At 40.5% G+C, this 17,562-nt stretch overlaps 1 long non-coding RNA gene across 1 annotated transcript; it reads right to left on the reverse strand.

Moving 5' to 3' along the window:
* Positions 1 to 329: 329 nt before the first annotated feature.
* LOC306984783 lies at positions 330 to 11,546 on the reverse strand. The gene is made up of 3 exons (XR_013794620.1): positions 11,364 to 11,546; positions 1,417 to 1,536; positions 330 to 1,199 (listed from the first exon to the last, which is right to left on the reverse strand). It is a non-coding gene; the product is annotated as an uncharacterized lncRNA (long non-coding RNA).
* Between the last annotated feature and the right edge of the window lie 6,016 nt (positions 11,547 to 17,562).

A 17,562-nucleotide genomic window follows, 5' to 3' on the forward strand; every position in this document is an offset into this window, starting at 1 on the left:
TTTTATTCATTTTTATTTCTCAAATATTCACAATGTGCAGAGAGTGAATCAATCTAAAAAAGTTGTCAATATGTTCTCAATGCATCACCTCTAATATGAATGATATGCGCGATATGATATATGAATTACTTTTGATAAACTATTGTTGCCATTGTTTCACAAATGTCTCATATGTGCAATGAAAATAATTAAACCAGAAAGAAACAAAACACATCCCTTCATTAATCATAGTGTTTTATGGCATCACTAGTTTTCTGAACTATTATTCTTGTACATCTGTGTGAGATGACCATGCACTGCTTGAGCGATGACACTGACACGAGTATTTTCACATTGTTGCTTTATTGTTCAGTTGATCTTGTGTACAGGTAACACTCAGTGTTTACTGCGCATGTGCAACACAACAGAGGATCAATACGGGTGTCGGAGAACAAAACATGCAACACTTACAATGCAATTCACAACCATTTTAACCAGTTCCCCTTGTCAAACTATCAAACTTCAATACTAAATTTAGATTAAATTACTGTAAAGGTTATTCCATCTTTTGATTATTTACAAGTTATTGAAGATAGACACCTTCGGGCAATGATTTTTCTTATGTTTCTGTAGACTTGATAAGTGATTGAAACTCTTCCCACATGAAGAGCACTGGTACGGTTTCTCTCCAGTGTGAACTCTCTGGTGTGCTTTTAAGTGGCTGGATGAAGTGAAGCTCTTTCCACAGTCAAAGCACATATAAGGTCTCACACCAGTATGAATACTCTCATGCCCTTTTAAATACTTCAGTCGTGAAAAACTCTTTCCACATACAGAACAAATGTGAGGTCTCACAGCAGCATGAACGTGAAGGTGTGTTTTTAAGCTTGATTTTAGAACAAATGATTTCTCACACTGATCACAGCTGAATGATCTCACTCCAGAGTGACGGCGCAGATGATCTTTGAGATGACCTTTCTGAGCGAAACTCTGTCCACACTGAGTGCATGAATAAGGCCTTTCTCCAGTGTGAATCCTCATGTGTATGTTCAGGGCTGATTTACATACTAAACTCTTTCCACACTCAGAGCAGGTGAAAGATCCTTTGACTCCAGATTTTCCAGCTTGTTTCTGTGTGAAATTCTCTTCAGTCTTTGAAACGACTGCATTTCCATCTTCATTTGTGAAATAATGAGGTTTTTGAAACTGATGCTGTTCGTCTTAAATAAACAAATTTAAAATAAACAAATAAAATTCACATAATTCAATAAAAGGATAAATGAGAAACAAAATAAATATTGTTCAAAATCTCAATTTAGCACAAATCCAGTTTACTACTGAGTCTACTAGTATCTAGTATTAGATGTATTGTTAAATGTCAGTTTTCATCTTAATGTTCCTCATCAGTCATTAAAGAGAATGAAGGAAAACACCAACCTATTTGTTCCTCTGTATCTTCATCTTTTATTCTGCAGGGTTCTTCCTTAATCTCCATCTTTACAATAGTATGTCCGTAGTTTCTCCTGGAGTAATTCCTCCTGCTTGCTTCTTCTTCTCCTGTGGGAAGATGGGAATATTCCCAGCATTTAAACTCTCATGAACGGCTGTGGGAGCTTCACTGACTGAAGGAGTGAATTGTGGTCGTTGTTGCTCATTTAGCAGATGATCATCACACTTACAATCACTCGCAATTATCCAGCTTTAAGTGAATTAAAGGTTAATGTGGGAATGTGTGCAAAATAGAGACAAAAGAATAGTTTGTCATTCAGATGAGATGCACCAATAACTATAGTTATTTCTGCCACTAAAACTGTTGCGTAATTTACAGCAGCACATTTAGAAAATGTTGTAAAGTTTTATTTTGGCTCACATAATAGTCTATAATCTGGTTTTGAACATATGGATAGTTTTGTCTTTGGCTCACTATTAATGTTGTTAAACGTAATGTTCGAGGAAATCTGTCAACTTAAACCATAGCTATTATATAGAGACTAGATGCCCTATTGGCCGCTGGGCAGTGGCGGAACTAGAATTTTATACATGGGGTGGCCAGGGGGTGGCCACTGCTTCTTTCGGGGGTACACACACACACACACACACACACACACACACACACACACACACACACACACACACACACACACACACACACACACACACACACACACACACACACACACACAGTAATCAGAGGTATTTGTGTCCTCTCTTGATACATCTATGTATAACACAAGAACCATTAGTGTATAATCACAATATAAATGCCACAGCCATCAACAGAACACACATGAACCAACATTTTAAAGGTCCAAACCTGTATGAACTTCTTCTGCGGAACACAAAAGAAGATATTTTAAAGCATGCTGGTAACCACACAGTTTTGGTTCTATGGAAGTAAAATAATGACAAATGTTTTTGAAATAAAAAAGCCTGTTGAATTGCACTACTTGAAAAAAATATGCATTGCATTAACCATGCTTGCATTTTAATGCATTGTATTTTTAGGCCTCGCATTTTTATGGGCTGAAATTCAACATTGGTTGTATATTTAAGCTGTGAATATTACAATTCAAAACATTTCAAACACATTTTCATTCATAAAAATTCAATAATCCATTTTCACCTTTCATATTTCCCTTCCAAAATATTCAAACTGTTAAAAAATACAACCTATAATATTAAACGGGCAATTTTCGGTCCACTTTATTTCGCTTTACAAATTCGCTTCCACAAATTCAGTGGTTCAAATTCGACAGTAAATTCAACAGTGACCTCCAGGAACTGCAGGAAAAGCAGTAGATTACCGAGCATAATCTCCATCTGCTGATAATCAACCTCACCAGGAGGGAGTGCAAGCGCGTGTTGTTGACGAAGACCAGAGCAACAGTTAGAGCAAGCCATTCATTAATTCATAAAACTGATTTTTAGAAATGTAAGTGTATTTGTGATTATTATGAGGGCTGTTTTCATGTTTAATTCAGTGTCTTCACGGTCCCTGTGTAGTCTACATGCATCTTTCTCTACCGTGAGCAAGATTACAATGTTATTCCCCCGATGCTGATGTACAGAACAAATGTTACATTTGAGGTAGACATATATTTCTCTTGGTTGTTTTGCCTTAACTTTATATCGCGACGATGTGCTGCAGTACTGGGGTTTCCCTCAATAATTCAGGATTGCTGGACATATAAAACGCTTAACGTATACTAATGGACTAATACAGTGATATAAAAGACCAAACTCGCACCTTATTGAGAAGGCTGTACTATATGGCTACAGGCAAGCAGATGGACTCAGAATATGAACTTAACGCGCAACCAAGTTTCTCAGTTACATAACTTACTGGCCAATGGCTATAAAGTTGGCTTGACGTTGGACATTCGCACATTTAGGGACCGTCTCCAAAGTTACATACGACATTGGTATACACGTTTCTAACTTCAATAGCAAACTTCTATTTATATGAATAAATATAAAAAATGTAAAAGGTGTGCATCATGCCTGACACCTACATGAACACTTACAGTTGTTTTTATGACTGCAAGTCATTCTCTTCCAATGCTATTGAAGTTAGAAACGTGTATACCAATGTCGTATGTAACTTTACAGACGGCCCCTAAATGTGCGAATGTCATGCCAACCATAGATGCCAACTTTATAACCAGTATGACCGGGAAACGCGTGAAACTTTGCGTGTTAAGTTCATATTCTGAGTCTGCTTGCCTGTAGCCATATAGTACAGCCTTCTCAATAAAGTGTGAGTTTGGTCTTTTATATCACTATATCAATAGTCCATTAGGATACGTTAAGCGTTTTATGTGTCCAGCAATCCTGAATTATTGAGGGAAACCCCAGTACTGCAGCACATCGTCGCGATATAAAGTTAAGGCAAAACAACCAAGATAAATATATGTCTATCTCAAATGTAACATTTGTTCTGTACATCAGCATCGGGGGAATAACATTGTAATCTTGTTCACGTAGAGAAAGATGCATGTAGACTACACAGGGACCGTGAAGACACTGAATTAAACATGAAAACCCTCATAATAATCACAAATACACTTACATTTCTAAAAATCAGTTTTATGAATTAATGAATGGCTTGCTCTAACTGTTGCTCTGGTCTTCGTCAACAACACGCGCTTGCACTCCCTGCTGGTGAGTTTGATTAACAGCAGATGGAGATTATGCTCGGTAATCTACTGCTTTTCCTGCAGTTCCTGGAGGTCACTGTTGAATTTACTGTCGAATTTGAACCACTGAATTTGTGGAAGCGAATTTGTAAAGCGAAATAAAGTGGACCGAAAATTGCCCGTTGAATATTATAGGTTGTATTTTTTAACAGTTTGAATATTTTGGAAGGGAAATATGAAAGGTGAAAATGGATTATTGAATTTTTATGAATGAAAATGTGTTTGAAATGTTTTGAATTGTAATATTCACAGCTTAAATATACAACCATGTTGAATTTCAGCCCATAAAAATGCGAGGCCTAAAAATACAATGCATTAAAATTAGTGATGCACCGATGTGAATATTGTGGCCGATACCGATAACCGATATGGATATTGCTGTTATGGCCGATACCGATATTTACCGATGTCGATATCTCTGTATAGAAAACACATTTTTATGATAATCAAATAAAGAGCTATTTTCCAAAACACGTTTTTTTTTTTTTTTCATTTATTTTCAGTAATGACTGATATTGGGCACCTTTACCTGTGTGTACCAGACGCGATGCGATAAGATCCAGCGACAAATAATTCTGTCCACTCTTGCCGCGACGCAACTTTGATATGCGTACAAATCAATCAAAACCCAGAGCCAATCAGAACAGCGTGTGGATGGGCTCTCGCGTCAAGTGCACAGCACCAGAGAGTAATCTTGACGGCAATCGCAAGAAAATGGACAAGTAGCTACATAATCAAATTCACAAATATTACACCATTTACAGTTTTTTTCAGTCGCTAACAAGCGTTTGTCCAGCCAGTTGTCACATTTTCAAAACTCTAAACACAATTAGCACAGCATCGGTCTTTTGTGGCCATACTATTCACACATTTCATGTCGTTTTCAAACAATATGCAGTCAGTGAACACATTTCCATAATGCTTACATTTTCTTAACAGACAAGCTATACCTCCCAACAAAACTATGGATTGTTTTTGTAGTATTTACGAATGTTAACACACAACATCCCACAATAGCAAAAACAATATTCTAAACCTTAGATACAGTATAAAAACCTCTGCTTCTGCAATGATCAGTTCAAAAACAATATATCTCAGCTGATAACAAACAAACAATTGAATAATTGACACAGAGCTTATTTATGTTGGGTAAATTGGGCCAACCACAGCTGATTCCAGTCTGGCTTAGACTGGCTTAGAGTGGCAGGGGTTATTTTTTTCTATTACATTGACACTTATACAGTAAAAGAAGGACTGTGAGGAGTGATGTTTTTGGAAACAGAAACAGAAAAAGACAAACACTGTAATGTCTGGAAGAGGAAGAGTAAGAGCAAGGGGCCCAGGGAGAAGAGCAGGCCCAGTGAGAGATGCAGTGAGAGATGCAGTGAGAGGTGCAGGAGCAGTGAGCCAGTGGACCCTATAATACCGAGCGCATCCTTGCCTTTCTCAATGATCTCCACCAGCGCCTGGGTCCAGAGCAGGATCAGGAGGGTGAAAACATGAGGACCTTTGTCATTACCTGGGACAATGTGGCTTTCCATCATTCGCAAGCAATAACAACATGGTTTGAAGTCCACCCAAGACTGGTAAGTCTCTTCCTTCCACCCTATTCACCTTTCCTCAACCCCAGAGAGGAGTTATTTTCTGCATGGAGGTGGACGGTTTATGACCATCAACCACATGACCAGATGTCCCTCCTTGAAGCCATGGATGCTGGTGCAGGGACATCACAGTTCATGATTGCCAAGGGTGGATCCAACATACCAAGTGGTTTTATCCCAGGTGCATCGCCTTGGATAATATCAGATGTGATGTTGATGAAAACATGTGGCCTAACCATGAAGATCGCAGAGATTAGATACAGTAATTTTGTGCTTTTTGCTGTTGTTTTTTTTGTTTGTTCAGAATGCTCTTATGTGTTTCATGGATATTTTGTTCACTGTAAGCAATACTGTAAAACTTTTTCTGTTCTATCATACCGTGTTTCTACTGTACCTCCTGTAGTAAAGAGTAAAAGGAAAAAAACTGATTTACTTTTTACTGGAATGCTTTTGAATGAGAACATTACTGTACATGTGGACATACAGTTCCCAACCAAGACATTTAGTGTAAAAACGGTGGATTGCATGGTTTGCATGCAAATACCTGTAAAACTGAAACATAAAAGTCTATGCAGTTTTTGTAATGTCAAGAATAGCCAGTATTCTGAAACCTGGTGTACTTTGATTGACTGCATGTACCTTGTGAAAAGAAATCAAGTGTTATTCTTTGACAGAATAATTTCATTTTGAGTCAGATTTCCAGTGTTTTGGTAAAGTTAGTGTGTGCAGAGAAAGATGTGTTCTATTTTGAAATGAAGAGTTAGTATATATTTAACAAAATGTGTTTTTGAGAAGAAAATTAACCATTTGGCCAATTGTGTTTTGTAGGTGTGAGTCTGTGTTAAGAGTTTAGAAAAAATATCTGAAGTATGGGTAAGCGCTTGTTAGCGATTGAAAAAAACTGTAAACAGTATTCAAATACATAGGCTACTGAGTTACTTAATCAATCTTTGTCAAATAATACATTTGTTTCTTCAGTTTGAACGTTCTTGTTTCCATCCATTTGTTTAATTTCAAGATCTAAGGTGAGTTATCCATTGTTGCTTTTACAGCTACAAAGCTGGGAGCACTAAATGATATTAAAAGTCACATTACACGCTTTTAACATTAAATAAAGTATATAAACAGTGCCTGAGATTATCATTGCCACACGTTGTGTTTGTTGTTCCAGCGCGACGTTGCAGAATAGAAACAGTTTCTAAAATAGAATCGTCGCGTGTCGCCGTCGCGGCTGGTTATTAGGACATAAACTCTGATTAACATGGAAAAGATACCTTTTATTGCGTGTCGCGGCGTCGCGTGTAGTTACACGGTGTGATGACTAGTTTGCGCGCCCACAATGAAGTGCGTGCCCCTACCCACAAACACGGGTTCACTTCAAACCTCGCCCCGTCCAGCACGGGAGATATAACAAATGTTAATCGTGTGCCGGGTGCCCACTATAAAGTACGCACCACTACACATAAAAACTGTTGCCACAGTATCAGTTATTCCCCTCGCTCTGACGAGAGACGTGATAAAGGGTGCACCCTCTGTAAAGCGCGCGCCCCTATACACACGAGTCACGAGCGCTGTTCACAGCTGAAATGCGCTCGTGAAAAAACAAACATCCCCGCCCCCAAACGCACGTCAAATACACAGGAATGATAAACGGCCTGTTCACATCGGCCCTATTTTGACATCGGAACGATACCGATGTGTAAAACAATGACCATATCGGCCGATATTATATCGGCGGCCGATATATCGTGCACCACTAATTAAAATGCAAGCATGGTTAATGCAATGCATATTTTTTTCAAGTAGTGCAATTCAACAGGCTTTTTTATTTCAAAAACATTTGTCATTATTTTACTTCCATATGGTTCCCATCAACATCCATAGTATAGAAAGAAAAAATAATATGTAAGTCAAAGAGAACCCAAAACTATTTGGTTACCAACATGCTTTAAAATATCTTCTTTTTGGGTGAACTAACCTTTTAATTTGACAAAATCATCTCAACTTAAATTCCTGAATTGAGTGTGTGATTGACTGCCTGTGTCTGGCAGATGCTCTGAGCGGTTGGTGGTCCTGAAGTCTGACCACACTGACTCTGACTAGCCTCAGTATAGGGAGTTGCTCTGGGGTCCAGTGGTGATGCAAGGGCTGGGGTCTGTTTGTTTCTTTAAAAAGAACTGATATCTCTCCCTTTCTTTTCATGTTTCATTGATCCTGTGCAAAAATATGACAGCCTATGGTTACATCTAATCATCCAATTACCAATTTTTGTTATCTTAACTCTTTCCCGCCACCATTAAATATAAAATAAAATAAAATAAAAATCGTCAGCCACCACCAGCGATGTTTGTCATTTTCACAATTTCATGGCACCCCATTATGTTGTTGTATGAATATCTGAACATGCAATGTATCAAAAGAAAAACAGACCCTCTGCTTTTAAACAAAATAATCAGTTTTATTCTAGCTTCGTGCATCCTTTTTTTATCAACTTAAATGTTGGGAAGTTTCATTAAAAAAGCAACATGAGCAAAAAGCTGAGATTTTTATTTATTTATATAAAAGACTACATCCAGATCAGATTCAGAATGATGATCAAAACACGGATGAGTAGATCGAGTCCATCAACGCCCCCAAAACTTCAGTCCCATAGTGATCGCATTATGAGATCGCTAGTTTCTGCTTCTTTTCCTGTGTTTTGATATGGAGGTAACTTAGGCTACTCGTTCAGGAGATGTGTAATAGTGCCCCATACCTTATAACAGTGAAAACAGTCGCAGTCTTAACTCGCTGAACACTGACAGCTGTAACCTACTTCCCCACAATAGCTAAACATTTGTATACTGTAACCTAACGTACACACGGCATGGTAAATTATATGCGTGTATTACTATCACAGGTGTATGCGTATGGATTGTTAAATTGCGAACCGATCTCTCTCTAGTCTGATCAACTGGTAGCCTATTGCAGCCTTAACTCACACAGCGTCTCATAAAATGTATTCAGTAGGGGTGGGTATTGGCAAGGACTTCACGATACGATACGCATCACGATACATGGATCACGATACGATAAATATTGCGATATTCCACACAGTTAACTAAAAATGTAAAACCAAAATAAAATACAAGTTACGGTGTGTGCCATCTGAGTAGTCTTACATCAGATCACATTGATAAATCAGCAGAAGAATTGAGTCAAAGCAATATATTACAAAATTTCCTTTCCAATTTATTTTTTTAGCTGCTATAACAAAATAGACTTGAACTTTTAACAATGGACACATTAAAAACGTTAAAATAAAGTGCATTAGATATTTAAAACTAAATTAAAGTGTAGTGCACAGTTACGGTAAGTTAACTCACTGAGGTTATGTGGGGCTGAGCTTGAATTAAAAAAAAAAAACATGGAAATAAAGTGCAGATACTCAGGTACTGTCCATGTAAACAATGAAGTGAAATATGCAGCTTTCACTACCGAAATTGAGAGTGTGTGTGCGCTACTGAGTGAGCGTGCGTTTGTGTGAGTGAGTGAGCGCGAGAGAGTGCGTGTGTGAGTGAATGTGCGTTTGTGTGAGTGAGTGAGCGAGAGAGTGTGTTGAGTGAGCGTGCGTTTGTGTGTGTGAGTGAGCGCGAGAGTCTGTGTGTGTGTGCGCGCGCGCTGTGTGTGTGAGAGTGAGCGTTAGAGAGTGCGTGTGTGTGAGAGTGTGTGAGCGCTGTTTGTGTGTGTGTGTGTGTGTGTGTGTGTGTGAGTGAGCGCGAGCGAGTGTGTGTATATGTGCGAGTGAATGTGTGTGTGAGACGGCACGCGATGACTGGTCGGAAAGCAACGTGTGTAGTCTGATATGTTTCTTGTCCACGACAAGAACATAAAGCCGCCATACTGCGACATCTAACGTTGCAGGAACGGAGGTTGTAGTTCACCAGGTCACACCCCGTTTAAAACGTGATTTAAATATTTATTTATTTATTTTTTAACATCGATTTTTTGAGCTGGAAATCGATGTTGTGTATCATGAATATAAAAATCGCGATGTATCGCTGTATCGATTTTTTAGCACACCCCTAGTATTCAGAGCAAACAACCCTGACGTTAAACCTTAAAAACTTACTTCAAATATGATTTTTTCTTATTCTTCGGTATCTGCAAACATATTCTCTCGTCCTCTGAATACGAAATATTTTGTCCGTTTGAAAACTGCGCGCGCTGCCGCGAAGGTAAAAAAAAAAAAAAAAAAAAAAAAAACCAATACAATTTTGGGGTGGCACCCGGGGTGGCCAATCGGATGTCAGGGGTGTCCATTGCCCCCCCGGACACCCCTCTGGCTCCGCCACTGCCGCTGGGCACTGAGAAATACGGCCGCCATCTTAAACCGGTCGTACTCATAGTTTCGTTGCGTCACCGGAGTTAAGATGCCAGAGCACTGTGGAGCATTTTCCTGTTCTAATCGGCGGACCTTCGCAAATAGGGAAAGTTTTAACATTACCGTACTATTGGTTGTATTTTGTGAATAGAATATTACCAGATAATTGAGAAGGAGCAAGGATCTTTGATATTACTGTCCTGAAATCGTAGCCAGCTAGCTAACGTTAGCTAGTTTACTGCACCAGTCGGTGTTCACCCGGCATGGAGAGGTGGGCTAAAGTAATAATTGCAAGAGCTTCTCGGTTATCAGCTACAAGCATTCAACGGCCCTGTAGTATAAATATATATATAGGTTATTTGTGTTTCCGCACGTGATATGAGGAAGCAATGTAATACACACATGACGGCGATGCGCAAATCGAGTGTGTGTGTGTGTGAGAGAGAGAGTGTGTGTAAGTGTGTGTCACAAATCATTAAATTGTTTCTTCAACTTATTCAGATATCTTACTTTACTGCAACTATCTGTTTCTGCTTCTTTATCATATTTATAGAGTGTGATTTATAAAATACCTTATATCCTACATCACATATTTTTATTTTGGACGTCTGGTCACTTTATATCTTATATCAGAATATTATATTACTGTTGTTAAGCCTACTATAAATATTAAAATATGCCGAAAAATGTGTCCTGTATCATAGCTACATGAATGACCATTCGCAGCAAAAAACCCGCGTGAAAATCAGTTGGGTATTCAGTGAGGTATGATTAATTAAATGCGCTGACAGCTCATTGCACCTGCCATACAGATTACACTGAGTGGAGCGGGTGACCGGTCTAAGATGGCGGCCCCACGGCTTGACCGCGCCAGCCAGTAGGCAGTAACGGTCGATAGGGCATCTATGATGTCTATGGCTTAATAATAACAACACTGATATAAGCATGCAGTGTTTATCTTTCAATCAGTTAAGAGACATTCACATGTTAAAAACGAGACGCAGTCAGTGAAGAGGAAAAAACGCAAAAAGCCCAGAGACATGTATTTAAATGACCGTAGACTATTTTAAATTTGGCGCCGCATGTTTAGAACGAGACTCTGCAAAGCTCCATATGTATTTAAAGAGAGAATAAGATAGAGTCTCATTTCATGTAGAGATGTTGTAACGCTTTACACAGAGGGCTTGTCTGAATGGTTGTAGCCAAGTATAAACAAACACTCACGTATCTGATATTCCAGTGGTTACTTATCAGCGTCGTCGATCCCACACACACACACGGGGCAGTTTGCAAAACACTCCAGTAACAACTGCGTTACTGAATAGAAATAAAACAGGGTAAAAGCAACAGAAATATAAAACAGGCTTTACACACATACATGCGATGATCACAGCTCGCGCTCCTCATACCGACTGGCCACTCATGAGTGAGGGAGTGAGAGAGTGCGTTCCGCCTTAAAGGAGCAGTACCTAATTCTACTTAAGAGTAAAAGAAATATAAAACAGGCTTTACACGCATATATGCGATGATCACAGCTCGCTCCTCATACCCATAGACATAATAAATACATAGACGCCCTATTGGCCACTTTGGAACGTCGCTGAGATACGTCAATGCGTCCGCCATTTTGCTGAGGGCAAGATCTGCACTGTAATCAAAGAGTATAGAAGTACCAAGAGGCGAAACTCAATAGAACGTTCCATTGCAACAAACGCACCCATGCGCAGAGCTGCAGCTCCGCCATTTTGGACTGAACGCAACACAGCTGTCATAGAATTGAACGATACCGGTTCCAATTTAAAAGCTGTTAAGGGAACTAAATAGTTGTTTTTATTTTTTAATATCTCTATAGCAGACATCTAAAGTCTCCCGGAAGTTCCGGGAGTCTCCCGCATATTGATAGCGGCTTCCTGATGCCCGCAAATTAGCTGAAATCTCCCTGAATTTAGAGCGAGCAAGAGCGCGCGCAGCTCCAGACCGTATAGAGCTGGTAAGTCCCGCCCCTCCGTAAAACCCCGCTGGACCTCAAAGTTGAAAAAGCGTCAATGCAAGTGAATGGGAGAAAATAATTATTTTCTGGTCCCGTTTGAATTGTGCCATGAATTTGAACATATGTTGACTGTGAATTTTTTATATAATCTTTCGTGTGCAAAATGCTACAATTTAGCGGGTAGAAGTTTGATACGCGTAGACTTTGTGTGAGAGCACTTTGTGGACTACAACTCTTCGCTGCTGTCGACGCGTTTGAAACGTCAACACCACTAGCTCACGGCTCTAGCTCACGGATCCCGCTAGACATGGCTGTCTTTGGTGCACTTCACCGCCTTCTTTCATGGAGAGGACAAAATCGTTGAGGTTGGCGAAAACCACGGGTAAGTCAACTTTATGGGGTGACGTCACATAGGCGACATGTAGTCTTTCTCGTTATGTCTTTTCCACAACTGCTAGCCGACGAATCATACCATATACTGTCAAACTTGTTACATGAAAGATTATATAAAAAATTCACAGACAACATATGTTCACATTCATGGCACAATTCAAACGGGACCAGAAAATAAACATTTTCTCCCATTCACTTGCATTGACGGTTTTTCAACTTTGAGGTCCAGCGGGCTTTTACGGAGGGGGCGGGACTTACCAGCTCTATTGCGCACACGGCAGAAAGGGTGAGGGAGCGAGCGACCTTGCGTGTGTTATTCAACTTTTGCCATGAAAACACTCTGCTTTTATGTTCTGCTTTTTTATTTTTAGAAATTTGAATGGTCAATATGGATATTGCAATTTTGTAAATAGTCTGGAAAGTGGAAACATTTTTTTTCATATTATCCAGGTCTGGAAATTATTCAAATCAAATTCCATACTTTTCCAAACATATTTGTTGCTCAAGAAACATTTCTGATTATCAATATTATGCTTAATATTTTTGTGGAATCTGTGATTTGAACAATGGAAAGTTCAAAAGAACAGAATTTATTTAAAATCGAAATTATATAAATATAAATAAAACATTTAAAATAGGATTACTGCCACCAAAACTTTTGAACGGTAGTGTATATCTGTATAATAATATATGATCGAAATATCTAATAAATGAACCACTTCCAATCATAAATAATAATAACCAATCTTCTTATATTAATCGGTTATAATAATTTATTTAACTTATTAAATTATTTAACAATAATCTGGCAAATGTCTCCTTTGGAATATATACCTATGGTTGGTATTGTTTTAAAGCATTCTTGAATTACAACCATTTAAATTTGGATAGTGATTTTCATGTCTATGCAAAAAAAGGGGGTGGGGACAGTTAATTTAGTGGTAACAATGAATTAATAAAGCGGTCATTTGCCAGGTTAGGTGTTCATAAATCTCTAAAAATATGCGATTTAAAAAGCCCATGTCGAGTCTTGACTAAATTTCGACCAAACACATAGCGTTATAGTAAACTGTTACTGCGGTTATAGGATAGCTTACATTAACGTTACAGCACCTGTTATCGTTGACGTTAGCTCACTTTAAAGTTAATAAAAACCTTTTCTACTTTACCTCTCTGGATCTTTGGGGAATCTATGAAATGCTAGTTGATTGGTTGTACACTGGTAGTTGATGGCAGAACACTGTTTTCTTTGTTTCCAATTATTTCCAGACTTAATGCTGTATAGTTGTGCTAAACGGTAAAGCCGTTGATTCAGTCCAAAATGGCGGCAGCGCGACCGCAGCGCCATCTAGCGATTGTTGTCAAAACTGCAACGGAGTTTCGCCTCTTGTTACTTCTATACTCTTTGCTGTAATCAAATGCAAGTAAATGGGTGAGCTGCGGTTTTTCTGGATAAAAACAACAACAAGAAAAAATAAATTTATCAACTGATTTCAGTGGTTTGTATGTGGTGTACAAAAAGTTCCATAGTTATTTAAAATATCGATAGTTAGATAGTTGGGATTGTCATCGCTCAAGCTTGTCATGAATCTGGCATTTTATTCTTGGATAAGAATTGTGAAGACCCCCATACTGAGATATAATTAAATTTTCACATTCAATTAAATAAAGTTTTCTTATTGTGGAAAAAGCATTTTCTGTGATTGACCCGATTTTAGTAATAACAAAGATAACTGATGGATCCTTAATGGTAATACATATGATATGGTACAACCAGGGTTAAAGTGGGCCAGAACGGTCCGGAACTGCGTTCCGGCACCTCAGATAAATAAATAAATAAATAAATAGATTAATTAATATCAATGATAGCGCAATGGTATTGATGATAGGCAAACATCCTTCCAAACAGTCTTCCTGGGGTCCAAACAATACATACAAAACCCACCAATTACAATCACAATTACACCCAAATATATCAAATAGTAATAAAATAACGAAAACAACATAACACATGATACAACCTCGCTCAATCAATCCAGACGATATTATGATGTTAAAGACAAATACAATCTTAGTGTTTTTTTTTTAAACCAATTTTTCCCTTGATTTCACGAACCCCAGCTGGAAGATATTTCCAAAACACAATTGACCTATAAAACACGGTCCTCTTCATAGAGTCAGATTTAGGTACGGGAAAACAAATTTGTCGACTATTCACCCCTCTTGTGTAATGCGAATGCATATCTGAATAGTAAATTATATTAGCATAAAAATGTTTTAGGTGTCCGAGTGTTAATACTTCTATGAAAGTATACTAACATATTAACAGATAGTCTATTCTTGACCATCAGCCAAGCAAGATGTTCATGCATCTCTACAACCCTCGTTCTCGAAGAACAACCAAGAACCAGTCTTGTTTTCTGTTATAGGGTCATGCCATATGGCCTGGTAAATGCCCCCTCCGTATTCCAGGACTTTATGCACGAGGTGCTCCGGGAACTCCTCCATCGTACTGTGATCGTCTATATAGATGACATTCTGATATATTCCCGGAGCCTGGCAGAACATCGCCACCATGTTGCGGAGGTCCTCCAACGTCTCCGGGAACACCAGCTCTTTCTTAAAGCCGAGAAATGCTCCTTCCACCAGTCTACCACCCAATTTCTCGGCTACAACATTAGCGAACACGGCATCCAAATGGACGAGGGGAAGGTGGAAGCTGTTCGAAACTGGCCAATTCCTTCAACCATTAAAGAACTTCAGCGTTTCCTGGGATTTTCAAATTTCTACCGCCGTTTCATTCACAACTACAGTTCCATCACCTCCCCGTTAACCAATCTTCTCAAAGACAAGCCCAAATCTCTGTCCTGGACACCAGCAGCCACTCAAGCTTTCCAGAGCCTCAAGAATTATTTTACCAATGCGCCGCTTCTAGTCCACCCTGATCCGAATAAACAGTTCATAGTTGAAGTAGACGCCTCGACCACCGGAGTAGGAGCGGTATTATCTCAGCAGCAGGGGACTCCACCTCGTCTCCATCCATGCGCCTTCTTCTCCAAGAAATTATCCCCGGCGGAGATGAATTACGACATCGGTAACCGAGAACTACTGGCAATTAAGCTTGCTTTAGAGGAGTGGAGACACTGGTTGGAGGGAGCTAAGGAAAGCTTCTCGGTACTCACCGACCACAAAAACCTCCAATACCTCCGAGAAGCCAAACGGCTCAACCCCAGACAGGCAAGATGGGCTTTATTTCTCACCCGTTTCCATTTCACAATCTCATATCGTCCTGGTACAAAGAATTGTAAAGCTGATGCTCTATCCCGTATCCATACCATTGAAGAGAAGACTGAGGAACCTGAGCCCATCTTATCTCAAAGGATCTTCGTATGCCCCATCCAGTGGTCTCTCGATCAACAAATCTCCTCCAGTGTCTCTGAACCATCTCCGCCGGGGTGTCCTCCCGGTCGCACCTATGTTCCCAGGTCTCAACGTATCAATCTCACTCACTCGGCACATACTTCTGTGGGCACTGGCCATCCAGGGGCCAACCGCACTCTCTCACTGCTGCAAGACCGCTTCTGGTGGCCTAACATGGCTAGGGATGTGAGAAGGTACGTACAAGGATGTCATGACTGCGCCATCTCCAAGAGCCCACGCCACCTTCCATCCGGCAAGCTTCTTCCATTACCCGTTCCTCAACGACCCTGGTCACACCTGGGAGTAGATTTTGCCACAGACCTCCCTCCATCCGATGGTAACACCTGCATATTCGTAATAGTTGACAGATTCTCAAAGTCCTGCCGTCTGATCCCCCTAAAGGGCTTACCCACAGCAATGACTACTGCAGAGCTCCTCTTCAATCAGGTATTCCGGCACTATGGAATCCCTGAAGATATAGTATCCGATCGAGGCCCCCAGTTCATCTCACAAGTTTGGAAGGCTTTCTTCAAACTCCTAGGTGTGACCGTTAGTCTTTCATCTGGATACCACCCACAGTCGAACGGGCAAACGGAAAGAAAGATTCAGGAGGTTGGGCGCTTCCTACGAACCTTCTGCCACGGCCACCAGAATTCGTGGAACCAATTCCTAGGCTGGGCCGAGTACGCACAAAACTCCCTTCGTCAGTCTGCCACTGGACTCACTCCCTTCCAGTGTGTGCTCGGTTACCAGCCTCCACTGTTCCCATGGTCCGGGGAACCTTCCGACGTCCCCTCCGTTGACTATTGGTTCCGAGAGAGTGAGAGGGTCTGGGACGACGCACACCATCATCTTCAGAGGGCAGTGCGCAGACAAAGGAACCAAGCAGACATTCGGAGGGCAGAGCCACCTACCTTTCAGCCAGGACAGAAGGTCTGGCTATCCACACGAGACATCAAGCTGCGCCTGCCCTGCAAGAAGCTGAGTCCCAGATACGTTGGTCCCTTCACTATCATCCGACAAATCAACCCCGTCACCTACCAACTCCAGTTACCCTCGCACTACAGAATCCACTCTACATTTCATGTCTCACTCCTTAAACCTTATCACTCACCTGTATCTGTTCCCTCCACAGAGCCTTGCCCGACAGATGAACCCCCTCTCCCACTGATTCAGGAAGATGGAACCATCTATACGATCCGGGAGATCTTGGATTCCCGGCGCCGTGGTGGTCGCTTGGAGTATCTGGTGGACTGGGAGGGTTATGGACCAGAGGAACGTTCCTGGACACCTAGAGATGACATCCTAGACCCTACTCTCCTTACTGCTTTCCATGATTCTCACCCAGATCGTCCAGCACCCCGAGGAAGAGGCCGACCACCACGACGTCGGGGTCCACGGCCCTCAGGAGCAGGCCGTGGAGGGGGGGGTACTGTCAGGGATCAGCCAGGCTCCACCACCACCCAATCACTGAGATCACTATCACCTGAATATTAATTACCAGCACCTGTACGCCATCACCACAAACACTTATAAGCACACACTTCACCCTGGTACTTTGTCTGGTCTCGTAAATGAGTAGGACTCTCAAAGCTTCTTCGCCTACCTTCCAAGCAACTC

Source organism: Phoxinus phoxinus, assembly GCF_949152265.1.
Source record: "Phoxinus phoxinus genome assembly, chromosome: 17".
Taxonomy (NCBI): domain Eukaryota; kingdom Metazoa; phylum Chordata; class Actinopteri; order Cypriniformes; family Leuciscidae; genus Phoxinus; species Phoxinus phoxinus.